The sequence below is a fragment of the Balaenoptera borealis genome, assembly GCF_965194805.1.
Source record: "Balaenoptera borealis genome assembly, chromosome: 10".
NCBI classification, from domain to species: Eukaryota; Metazoa; Chordata; class Mammalia; order Artiodactyla; family Balaenopteridae; genus Balaenoptera; species Balaenoptera borealis.
The window spans coordinates 40,673,995-40,687,183 of NC_138874.1; positions in this window are offsets into that span (position 1 = coordinate 40,673,995).

Consider the following 13,189-nt stretch of genomic DNA (forward strand, 5'->3'; position numbering starts at 1 on the left):
GCCCTCTGTTTAATTTTTTGGTCAATTTTCCACCCCAGAATTTTTTTAGAGAGCAGGTGTCATTTCCCGAACTGCAAGTTTGGTGACTATTTAGTGACCTTTAGCAATGGGTTTAAAGGTGATGTTGTGGGAGGTGGCCTCAAGCAGGCAGCATTTGTCCATTCCCAAATCTGGGTATTAGGGCAGCAGAGCCTTTCTGGAAGTCGTGTTCCTAGGTTGTAAATTACATTGGAATATGCATGGAGAAACCCCCATTAGTTTATGTCTCATTATTTCTTCTTGGTTTTAAATTTTTTTTTTAATTGGGGTAAAGCTTAGAATATTGTTTGTCCTAGATGTACACAATCTGGTTCATTTGTACATTATATATGTCTATTCAAGTACAGATCCTCTTCCCATGTAAAATGTTACAGAGGGTTCCACACACCTCCCTTGCTATATGGTCGGTCTTTTTGAGATATGTATAAAATATGTGTTTGTATACATATAGTAACACTAATCTTAATTTATCCATTCCCCCCACCTTTCCTTTTAGATGAGCATAGTTTGTTTTCTAAGTCTGTGAGTTTCTTTCTCTGTGGAAATATGTTCATTTGTGTCAGTTATTAGATAACGCCTATAAGTGATATCATAGAATATAGGTCTTTTGCTTTCCGACTTACCTCATGTTTCGTGATTATTTCCAGACTCATTTGTGGTGCCTCAGAGAGCAATGCTTCATTGTCTTCCATGGCTAATATTCCATTGTGTACATGGACCACTTCTTTATCCATTCACCTGTTGTTGGACATTTTGATTGCTTCACTGTCTTGGCTATTGTGAATAAGGCTGCACTGCAGCTTTTGCGGCCTGTGTCTTCTCGATTCTTCTCAGGTGAGACGTCCAATGATGCGCCTGCTGGATTGAATGGTGCCTCCATTTTTACTTTTAAAAACAGCTCCTTTCTTTTCTCATTATTGGCTGTTACCCCTTTACGTCTCACCAGCAGGTAGAGGGTACACAGTTCTCTGAAACCCCTTCAGCCTTTATTGTTTGTAGACTTTTTGCTGATGGTCAGTCGACTGGTGTAAGTGGAAACTTTTTGTAGAGTAGATTGCATGCGTCTAACACTCCCTGAGGTTGAGCTTTTATCCATTTTCCTTTTTTTGAAAAAGGGTGTGAGTAAAACTTAACTCTTCATAATCTCTTCTTGAAACATTTGCCTGTTTTGAATTTTTTTGTCCATTCCCTACTTCAGCACCAATTTTTAGAGCAAGTGTCCTTTACAGCCCTGAGTCCTTGTGAATGTTAAGTGACCATTAGCTGTGAGTTTAAAGCTGCTCTTGCAGGAAACGGCCACAAGGTGGCAGCATTTCTCCTTTACCAAATTTGTTTACTAGGGAAACAGAGCCTTAATGGAAGTGGTGTTCTAGGTTGTATATTAGAATGGAATATGCCAGGAAAAAGCCCTTTAGTTTATGTCTCATTACTTCTTGTTCATATTTGTAATTTACTTTTTATTTTTTATCCCAGCAAATTTGATTACAATGGTTTGTTTGTTCTAGGTGTGCAAGATATGGTTCTTTCACACATATACGTGTATCTATTCTTCCTCGCATCCTTTTCCCATGTAGGTTATGGCACAATGTTGAGTAGTCCCTCTCCTGGTCTTCCGTACGTCTTTGGTGGTTATATATTTCACATGGTTTGTATATCTTTGTTAACCCCAATATGGTAATGTAACCAATCCTCATCCCTTTCTGTTTAGTGAACCATAAGTTTTTTTAATGAATCTGTGATTGCCTTTCTCTGTGGAAATATCTTCATTGGTATCAATTTTTAAGTAACTCCAAAAAGTGATATGATAGGATATGTGTCTTTTGCTTTCTCACTGACTACAGGTGGCGTGATTACGTCTAGACTCATCTATGGTGCTGCAAATGGCATTGTTTCATTTTTTTCACTAGCGAATATTCCATCTGTACATGGAGGAGTTCTTCTGTGTCCACCCATCTGTTGGTGGACTTTTTGGTTCCTTCCATATCTTGGCTATTGTAATACTGTGCCATGCAGATTTGCCTGCCTGTGTCTTTCCAATTCTCTCTTCTTAGATTATAGGTCGAGGAGTGGGCCTGCTGGATCATATGGTAGCTTAATGTTGACCTTTTTAATGCACCTCCATTCTGTTCTATTTCGTGGCCCTTTCCAAGTTACGTCCCCCTTGAAGTTGAGGGTATGCATTTCTCTACAACACCTTCAGCATTTATTGTTTGTAGTTTTCTTGCTGATGGTTATTCTGACAAGTGTGTTCTGATACCTCTTTGTGGTTGAATTCGCACGTGCCTCATAATCCATTGAAATTGAGCTTGAAGGCAAGTCCTTTTTATTTTTCAAGCTGTGATTACCCCTTAGTTCTTCAAAGTGTTCTCTTAAAGTATGTGTCACATTTTGAAATGTTTTGGCCATGACCTCCCTCAAGACATTTTGAGGGCAGGTTTCATTTACAGTCCTGCATTACTTCTTCCTATGAAATGACCATTAGCACAGGCTTTAAAGCTGCTTTTGCAGGTAACTGCCAGAGGGTGGCAGCCTTTCTATGTTCCCCACCCTTGTAACTAGGGGAAAGCCCTTGCGGCCTGTGGTGTTTCTCGGTTATAAATTAGAGTGGAGTGTGCCTGGACAAACCCACACAAGCTGATGTCTCTTTACATTTGTTGGATTTTTAAATTTAATTTTTATTTTTTATTGGAGTAATTTTCCACTGTGTACGTGGACCACTTCGACTTTGTGCATTCCTCGGTTGATGGACATTTTCATTGCTTCCAATTGTTGGCTATGGTAAATAATGTTGGAGTGCATGATTGCCAGCCTGTGACTTTTTGATTCTCATTTTCTCAGGTGATAGGCCCAGCAGTGGGTGTGATTCATTGACTGGTAGCACCGTGTTTCCCTTTTCCAAGCACCTACTTTGTGTTTTCATTAGTGGCTCTTACCACGTCCCCCTTAGAATCGAGGGTACGCAATTCTCCACAATCGCTTCAGCATTTATTGTTTGCAGCATTTATGCTAATGGCCCTTCTGGCTGCTGTGAGCTGATAGGTTTTTGTAATTTGGGTTTGCATGTGTCTGAAAATTCGTAAAACTCATCATTTTTCTCCGCCGTTTTCTTTTCTGTTCAAAAAAGGAAACAATTGGGAATACAATATAACTCTTGAAATTGTCTTCTTGGAAGGTTGCCCTCTGTTTAATTTTTTGGTCAATTTTCCACCCCAGAATTTTTTTAGAGAGCAGGTGTCATTTCCCGAACTGCAAGTTTGGTGACTATTTAGTGACCTTTAGCAATGGGTTTAAAGGTGATGTTGTGGGAGGTGGCCTCAAGCAGGCAGCATTTGTCCATTCCCAAATCTGGGTATTAGGGCAGCAGAGCCTTTCTGGAAGTCGTGTTCCTAGGTTGTAAATTACATTGGAATGTGCATGGAGAAACCCCCATAAGTTTATGTCTCATTATTTCTTCTTGGTTTTAAAAATTTTTTTAATTGGGGTAAAGCTTAGAATATTGTTTCTCCTAGGTGTACACAATCTGGTTCATTTGTACATTATATATGTCTATTCAAGTACAGATCCTCTTCCCATGTAAAATGTTACAGAGGGTTCCGCACACCTCCCTTGCTATATGGTCGGTCTTTTTGTGATATATATATAATATGTGTTTGTATACATATAGTACACTAATCTTAATTTATCCATTCCCCCCACCTTTCCTTTTAGATGAGCATAGTTTGTTTTCTAAGTCTGTGAGTGTCTTTCTCTGTGGAAATATGTTCATTTGTGTCAGTTATTAGATAACGCCTATAAGTGATATCATAGAATATAGGTCTTTTGCTTTCGGACTTACCTCATGTTTCGTGATTATCTCCAGACTCATTTGTGGTGCCTCAAAGAGCAATGGTTCATTGTTTTCCATGGCTAATATTCCATTGTGTACATGGACCACTTCTTTTTTATCCATTCACCTCTTGTTGGACATTTTGATTGCTTCACTGTCTTGGCTATTGTGAATAAGGCTGCACTGCAGCTTTTGCGGCCTGTGTCTTCTCGATTCTTGTCTTCTCAGGTGAGACGTCCAATGACGCGCCTGCTGGATTGAATGGTACCTCCATTTTTACTTTTAAACACAGCTCCTTTCTTTTCTCATTATTGGCTGTTACCCCTTTACGTCTCACCAGCAGGTAGAGGGTACACAGTTCTCTGAAACCCCTTCAGCATTTATTGTTTGTAGACTTTTTGCTGATGGTCAGTCGACTGGTGTCAGTTGAAACTTTTTCTGGATTAGATTGCATGCGTCTAACACTCCCTGAGGTTGAGCTTTTATCCATTTTCCTTTTTTTTTAAAAGAGTGTGAGTAAAACTTAACTCTTCATAATCTCTTCTTGAAACATTTGCCTGTTTTGAATTGTTTTGTCCATTCCCTACTTCAGCACCAATTTTTAGGGCAAGTGTCCTTTACAGCCCTGAGTCCTTGTGAATGTTAAGTGACCATTAGCTGTGAGTTTAAAGCTGCTCTTGCAGGAAACGGCCACAAGTTGGCAGCATTTCTCCTTTACCAAATTTGTTTACTAGGGAAACAGAGCCTTAATGGAAGTGGTGTTCTAGGTTGTATATTAGAATGGAATATGCCAGGAAAAAGCCCTTTAGTTTATGTCTCATTACTTCTTGTTCATATTTGTAATTTACTTTTTATTTTTTATCCCAGCAAATTCGATTACAATGGTTTGTTTGTTCTAGGTGTGCAAGATGTGGTTCTTTCACACATATACGTGTATCTATTCTTCCTCGCATCCTTTTCCCATGTAGGTTATGGCACAATGTTGAGTAGTCTCTCTCCTGGTCTTCCGTACGTCTTTGGTGGTTATATATTTCACATGGTTTGTATATCTTTGTTAACCCCAATATGGTAATGTAACCAATCCTCATCCCTTTCTATTTGGTGAACCATAAGTTTTTTTAATGAATCTGTGATTGCCTTTCTCTGTGGAAATATCTTCATTGGTATCAATTTTTAAGTAACTGCAAAAAGTGATATGATAGGATATGTGTCTTTTGCTTTCTCACTGACTACAGGTGGCGTGATTACGTCTAGACTCATCTATGGTGCTGCAAATGGCATTGTTTCATTTTTTTCACTAGCGAATATTCCATCTGTACATGGAGGAGTTCTTCTGTGTCCACCCATCTGTTGGTGGACTTTTTGGTTCCTTCCATATCTTGGCTATTGTAATACTGTGCCATGCAGATTTGCCTGCCTGTGTCTTTCCAATTCTCTCTTCTTAGATTATAGGTCGAGGAGTGGGCCTGCTGGATCATATGGTAGCTCAATGTTGACCTTTTTAATGCACCTCCATTCTGTTCTATTTCGTGGCCCTTTCCAAGTTACGTCCCCCTTGAAGTTGAGGGTATGCATTTCTCTACAACACCTTCAGCATTTATTGTTTGTAGTTTTCTTGCTGATGGTTATTCTGACAAGTGTGATCTGATACCTCTTTGTGGTTGAATTAGCACGTGCCTCATAATCCGTTGAAATTGAGCTTGAAGGCAAGTCCTATTTATTTTTCAAGCTGTGATTAACCCTTAGTTCTTCAAAGTGCTCTCTTAAAGTATGTGTCACATTTTTAAATGTTTTGGCCATTACCTCCCTCAAGACATTTTGAGGGCAGGTTTCATTTATAGTCCTGCATTATTTCTTCCTATGAAATGACCATTAGCACAGGCTTTAAAGCTGCTTTTGCAGGTAACTGCCATAGGGTGGCAGCCTTTCTATGTTCCCCACCCTTGTAACTAGGGGAAAGCCCTTGCGGCCTGTGGTGTTTCTCGGTTATAAATTAGAGTGGAGTGTGCCTGGACAAACCCACACAAGCTGATGTCTCTTTACATTTGTTGGATTTTTAAATTTAATTTTTATTTTTTATTGGAGTAATTTTCCACTGTGTACGTGGACCACTTCGACTTTGTGCATTCCTCGGTTGATGGACATTTTCATTGCTTCCAATTGTTGGCTATGGTAAATAATGTTGGAGTGCATGATTGCCAGCCTGTGACTTTTTGATTCTCATTTTCTCAGGTGATAGGCCCAGCAGTGGGTGTGATTCATTGACTGGTAGCACCGTGTTTCCCTTTTCCAAGCACCTACTTTGTGTTTTCATTAGTGGCTCTTACCACGTCCCCCTTAGAATCGAGGGTACGCAATTCTCCACAATCGCTTCAGCATTTATTGTTTGCAGCATTTATGCTAATGGCCCTTCTGGCTGCTGTGAGCTGATAGGTTTTTGTAATTTGGGTTTGCATGTCTCTGAAAAATCATAAAACTCATCATTTTTCTCCGCCGTTTTCTTTTCTGTTCAAAAAAGGAAACAATTGGGAATACAATATAACTCTTGAAATTGTCTTCTTGGAAGGTTGCCCTCTGTTTAATTTTTTGGTCAATTTTCCACCCCAGAATTTTTTTAGAGAGCAGGTGTCATTTCCCGAACTGCAAGTTTGGTGAATATTTAGTGACCTTTAGCAATGGGTTTAAAGGTGATGTTGTGGGAAGTGGCCTCAAGCAGGCAGCATTTCTCCATTCCCAAATCTGGGTATTAGGGCAGCAGAGCCTTTCTGGAAGTCGTGTTCCTAGGTTGTAAATTACATTGGAATGTGCATGGAGAAACCCCCATTAGTTTATATCTCATTATTTCTTCTTGGTTTTAAATTTTTTTTTTTAATTGTGGTAAAGCTTAGAATATTGTTTGTCCTAGGTTTACACAATCTGGTTCATTTGTACATTATATATGTCTATTCAAGTACAGATCCTCTTCCCATGTAAAATGTCACAGAGGGTTCCACACACCTCCCTTGCTATATAGTCGGTCTTTTTGAGATATGTATATAATATTTGTTTGTATACATATAGTAACACTAATCTTAATTTATCCATTCCCCCCACCTTTCCTTTTAGATGAGCATAGTTTGTTTTCTAAGTCTGTGAGTGTCTTTCTCTGTGGAAATATGTTCATTTGTGTCAGTTATTAGATAACGCCTATAAGTGATATCATAGAATATAGGTCTTTTGCTTTCGGACTTACCTCATGTTTCGTGATTATCTCCAGACTCATTTGTGGTGCCTCAAAGAGCAATGGTTCATTGTTTTCCATGGCTAATATTCCATTGTGTACATGGACCACTTCTTTTTTATCCATTCACCTCTTGTTGGACATTTTGATTGCTTCACTGTCTTGGCTGTTGTGAATAAGGCTGCACTGCAGCTTTTGCGGCCTGTGTCTTCTCGATTCTTGTCTTCTCAGGTGAGACGTCCAATGACACGCCTGCTGGATTGAATGGTGCCTCCATTTTTACTTTTAAACACAGCTCCTTTCTTTTCTCATTATTGGCTGTTACCCCTTTACGTCTCACCAGCAGGTAGAGGGTACACAGTTCTCTGAATCCACTTCAGCATTTATTGTTTGTAGACTTTTTGCTGATGGTCAGTCGACTGGTGTAAGTTGAAACTTTTTGTAGATTAGGTTGCATGGGTCTAACACTCCCTGAGGTTGAGCTTTTATCCATTTTCCTTTTTTTTTCAAAAGAGCGTGAGTAAGACGTAACTCTTCATACGCTCTTCTTGAAACATTTGCCTGTTTTGAATTTTTTTGTCCATTCCCTAGTTCAGCACAATTTTTTAGGGCAGGTGTCCTTTACAGCCCTGAGTCCTTGTGAATGTTAAGTGACCATTAGCTGTGATTTTAAAGCTGCTCTTGCAGGAAACGGCCACAAGGTGGCATCATTTCCCCTTTACCAAATTTGGTAACTGGGGAAACAGAGCCTTAATGGAGGTGGTGTTCTAGGTTGTAAATTAGAATGCAATGTGGCAGGAAAAAGCCCTTTATGTTTATGTCTCATTACTTCTTGTTCATATTTATAATTTACTTTTTATTTTTTATCCAAGCCAATTTGATTAAAATGGTTTGTTTGTTCGGTGTGCAAATGTGGTTCTTTCACACATATACGTGTATCTATTCTTCCTCGCATTCTTTTCCCATGTGGGTTATGGCACAATATTGAGTAGTCTTCTCCTGGTCTTCCTTATGTCTTTGGTGATTATATATTTCACATGGTTTGTATATCTCTGTTAACCTTAATATGGTAATGTATCCAATCCTCATCCCTTTCTATTTGGTGAACCATAAGTTTTTTAATGAATCTGTGATTGCCTTTCCCTGTGGAAATATCTTCATTGGTATCAATTTTTAAGTAACTCCAAAAAGTGATATGATAGGATATATGTCTTTTGCTTTCTCACTTACTACAGGTGGTGTGATTACGTCTAGACTCATCTATGGTGCTGCAAATGGCATTGTTTCATTTTTTTCACTAGCGAATATTCCATCTGTACCTGGAGGAGTTCTTCTGTGTCCACCCATCTGTTGGTGGACTTTTTGGTTACTTCCATATCTTGGCTATTGTAATACTGTGCCATGCAGATTTGCCTGCCTGTGTCTTTCCAATTCTCTCTTCTTAGATTATAGGTCGAGGAGTGGGCCTGCTGGATCATATGGTAGCTTAATGTTGACATTTTTAAGGCACCTCCATTCTGCTCTAGTTCGTGGCCCATTCCAACTTACGTCCCCCTTGAAGTTGAGGGTATGCATTTCTCTACAACACCTTCAGCATTTATTGTTTGTAGTTTTCTTGCTGATGGTTATTCTGACAAGTGTGATCTGAAACCTCTTTGTGGTTGAATTAGCACGTGCCTCATAATCCGTTGAAATTGAGCTTGAAGGCATGTCCTTTTTATTTTTCAAGCTATGATTACCCCTTAGTTCTTCAAAGTGTTCTCTTAAAGTATGTGTCACATTTTGAAATGTTTTGGCCATGACCTCCCTCAAGACATTTCGAAGGCAGGTTTCATTTACAGTTCTGCAGTACTTCTTCCTATGAAATGACCATTAGCACAGGCTTTAAAGCTGCTTTTGCAGGTAACTGCCAGAGGGCGGCAGCCTTTCTATGTTCCCCACCCTTGTAACTAGGGGAAAGCCCTTGCGGCCTGTGGTGTTTCTCGGTTATAAATTAGAGTGGAGTGTGCCTGGACAAACCCACACAAGCTGATGTCTCTTTACATTTGTTGGATTTTTAAATTTAATTTTTATTTTTTATTGGAGTAATTTTCCACTGTGTACGTGGACCACTTCGACTTTGTGCATTCCTCGGTTGATGGACATTTTCATTGCTTCCAATTGTTGGCTATGGTAAATAATGTTGGAGTGCATGATTGCCAGCCTGTGACTTTTTGATTCTCATTTTCTCAGGTGATAGGCCCAGCAGTGGGTGTGATTCATTGACTGGTAGCACCGTGTTTCCCTTTTCCAAGCACCTACTTTGTGTTTTCATTAGTGGCTCTTACCACGTCCCCCTTAGAATCGAGGGTACGCAATTCTCCACAATCGCTTCAGCATTTATTGTTTGCAGCATTTATGCTAATGGCCCTTCTGGCTGCTGTGAGCTGATAGGTTTTTGTAATTTGGGTTTGCATGTCTCTGAAAAATCATAAAACTCATCATTTTTCTCCGCCGTTTTCTTTTCTGTTCAAAAAAGGAAACAATTGGGAATACAATATAACTCTTGAAATTGTCTTCTTGGAAGGTTGCCCTCTGTTTAATTTTTTGGTCAATTTTCCACCCCAGAATTTTTTTAGAGAGCAGGTGTCATTTCCCGAACTGCAAGTTTGGTGACTATTTAGTGACCTTTAGCAATGGGTTTAAAGGTGATGTTGTGGGAGGTGGCCTCAAGCAGGCAGCATTTGTCCATTCCCAAATCTGGGTATTAGGGCAGCAGAGCCTTTCTGGAAGTCGTGTTCCTAGGTTGTAAATTACATTGGAATGTGCATGGAGAAACCCCCATAAGTTTATGTCTCATTATTTCTTCTTGGTTTTAAAAATTTTTTTAATTGGGGTAAAGCTTAGAATATTGTTTCTCCTAGGTGTACACAATCTGGTTCATTTGTACATTATATATGTCTATTCAAGTACAGATCCTCTTCCCATGTAAAATGTTACAGAGGGTTCCGCACACCTCCCTTGCTATATGGTCGGTCTTTTTGTGATATATATATAATATGTGTTTGTATACATATAGTACACTAATCTTAATTTATCCATTCCCCCCACCTTTCCTTTTAGATGAGCATAGTTTGTTTTCTAAGTCTGTGAGTGTCTTTCTCTGTGGAAATATGTTCATTTGTGTCAGTTATTAGATAACGCCTATAAGTGATATCATAGAATATAGGTCTTTTGCTTTCGGACTTACCTCATGTTTCGTGATTATCTCCAGACTCATTTGTGGTGCCTCAAAGAGCAATGGTTCATTGTTTTCCATGGCTAATATTCCATTGTGTACATGGACCACTTCTTTTTTATCCATTCACCTGTTGTTGGACATTTTGATTGCTTCACTGTCTTGGCTATTGTGAATAAGGCTGCACTGCAGCTTTTGCGGCCTGTGTCTTCTCGATTCTTGTCTTCTCAGGTGAGACGTGCAATGACGTGCTTGCTGGATTGAATGGTACCTCCGTTTTTACTTTTAAACACAGCTCCTTTCTTTTCTCATTATTGGCTCTTACCCCTTTACGTCTCACCAGCAGGTAGAGGGTACACAGTTCTCTGAAACCCCTTCAGCATTTATTGTTTGTAGACTTTTTGCTGATGGTCAGTCGACTGGTGTAAGTTGAAACTTTTTGTAGATTAGATTGCATGGGTCTAACACTCCCTGAGGTTGAGCTTTTATCCATTTTCCTTTTTTTTTCAAAAGAGCGTGAGTAAAACGTAACTCTTCATACGCTCTTCTTGAAACATTTGCCTGTTTTGAATTTTTTTGTCCATTCCCTACTTCAGCACAATTTTTTAGGGCAGGTGTCCTTTACAGCCCTGAGTCCTTGTGAATGTTAAGTGACTATTAGCTGTGATTTTAAAGCTGCTCTTGCAGCAAACGGCCACAAGGTGGCATCATTTCTCCTTTACCAAATTTGGTAACTGGGGAAACAGAGCCTTAATGGAGGTGGTGTTCTAGGTTGTAAATTAGAATGCAATGTGGCAGGAAAAAGCCCTTTAGTTTATATCTCATTACTTCTTGTTCATATTTGTAATTTACTTTTTATTTTTTATCCCAGCAAATTCGATTACAATGGTTTGTTTGCTCTAGGTGTGCAAGATGTGGTTCTTTCACACATATACGTGTATCTATTCTTCCTCACATCCTTTTCCCATGTAGGTTATGGCACAATGTTGAGTAGTCTCTCTCCTGGTCTTCCGTACGTCTTTGGTGGTTATATATTTCACATGGTTTGTATATCTTTGTTAACCCCAATATGGTAATGTAACCAATCCTCATCCCTTTCTATTTGGTGAACCATAAGTTTTTTTAATGAATCTGTGATTGCCTTTCTCTGTGGAAATATCTTCATTGGTATCAATTTTTAAGTAACTGCAAAAAGTGATATGATAGGTTATGTGTCTTTTGCTTTCTCACTGACTACAGGTGGCGTGATTACGTCTAGACTCATCTATGGTGCTGCAAATGGCATTGTTTCATTTTTTTCACTAGCGAATATTCCATCTGTACATGGAGGAGTTCTTCTGTGTCCACCCATCTGTTGGTGGACTTATTGGTTACTTCCATATCTTGGCTATTGTAATACTGTGCCATGCAGATTTGCCTGCCTGTGTCTTTCCAATTCTCTCTTCTTAGATTATAGGTCGAGGAGTGGGCCTGCTGGATCATATGGTAGCTCAATGTTTACCTTTTTAAGGCACCTCCATTCTGCTCTAGTTCGTGGCCCATTCCAACTTACGTCCCCCTTGAAGTTGAGGGTATGCATTTCTCTACAACACCTTCAGCATTTATTGTTTGTAGCTTTCTTGCTGATGGTTATTCTGACAAGTGTGATCTGAAACCTCTTTGTGGTTGAATTAGCACGTGCCTCATAATCCGTTGAAATTGAGCTTGAAGGCATGTCCTTTTTATTTTTCAAGCTATGATTACCCCTTAGTTCTTCAAAGTGTTCTCTTAAAGTATGTGTCACATTTTGAAATGTTTTGGCCATGACCTCCCTCAAGACATTTCGAAGGCAGGTTTCATTTACAGTTCTGCAGTACTTCTTCCTATGAAATGACCATTAGCACAGGCTTTAAAGCTGCTTTTGCAGGTAACTGCCAGAGGCCGGCAGCCTTTCTATGTTCCCCACCCTTGTAACTAGGGGAAAGCCCTTGCGGCCTGTGGTGTTTCTCGGTTATAAATTAGAGTGGAGCGTGCCTGGACAAACCCACACAAGCTGATGTCTCTTTACTTTTGTTGGATTTTTAAATTTAATTTTTATTTTTTATTGGAGTAATTTTCCACTGTGTACGTGGACCACTTCGACTTTGTGCATTCCTCGGTTGATGGACATTTTCATTGCTTCCAATTGTTGGCTATGGTAAATATTGTTGGAGTGCATGATTGCCAGCCTGTGACTTTTTGATCCTCATTTTCTCAGGTGATAGGCCCAGCAGTGGGTGTGATTCATTGACTGGTAGCACCGTGTTTCCCTTTTCCAAGCACCTACTTTGTGTTTTCATTAGTGGCTCTTACCACGTCCCCCTTAGAATCGAGGGTACGCATTTCTCCACAATCGCTTCAGCATTTATTGTTTGCAGCATTTATGCTAATGGCCCTTCTGGCTGCTGTGAGCTGATAGGTTTTTGTAATTTGGGTTTGCATGTGTCTGAAAATTCGTAAAACTCATCATTTTTCTCAGCCGTTTTCTTTTCTGTTCAAAAAAGGAAACAATTGGGAATACAATATAACTCTTGAAATTGTCTTCTTGGAAGGTTGCCCTCTGTTTAATTTTTTGGTCAATTTTCCACCCCAGAATTTTTTTAGAGAGCAGGTGTCATTTCCCGAACTGCAAGTTTGGTGAATATTTAGTGACCTTTAGCAATGGGTTTAAAGGTGATGTTGTGGGAGGTGGCCTCAAGCAGGCAGCATTTGTCCATTCCCAAATCTGGGTATTAGGGCAGCAGAGCCTTTCTGGAAGTCGTGTTCCTAGGTTGTAAATTACATTGGAATATGCATGGAGAAACCCCCATTAGTTTATGTCTCATTATTTCTTCTTGGTTTTAAATTTTTTTTTTAATTGGGGTAAAGC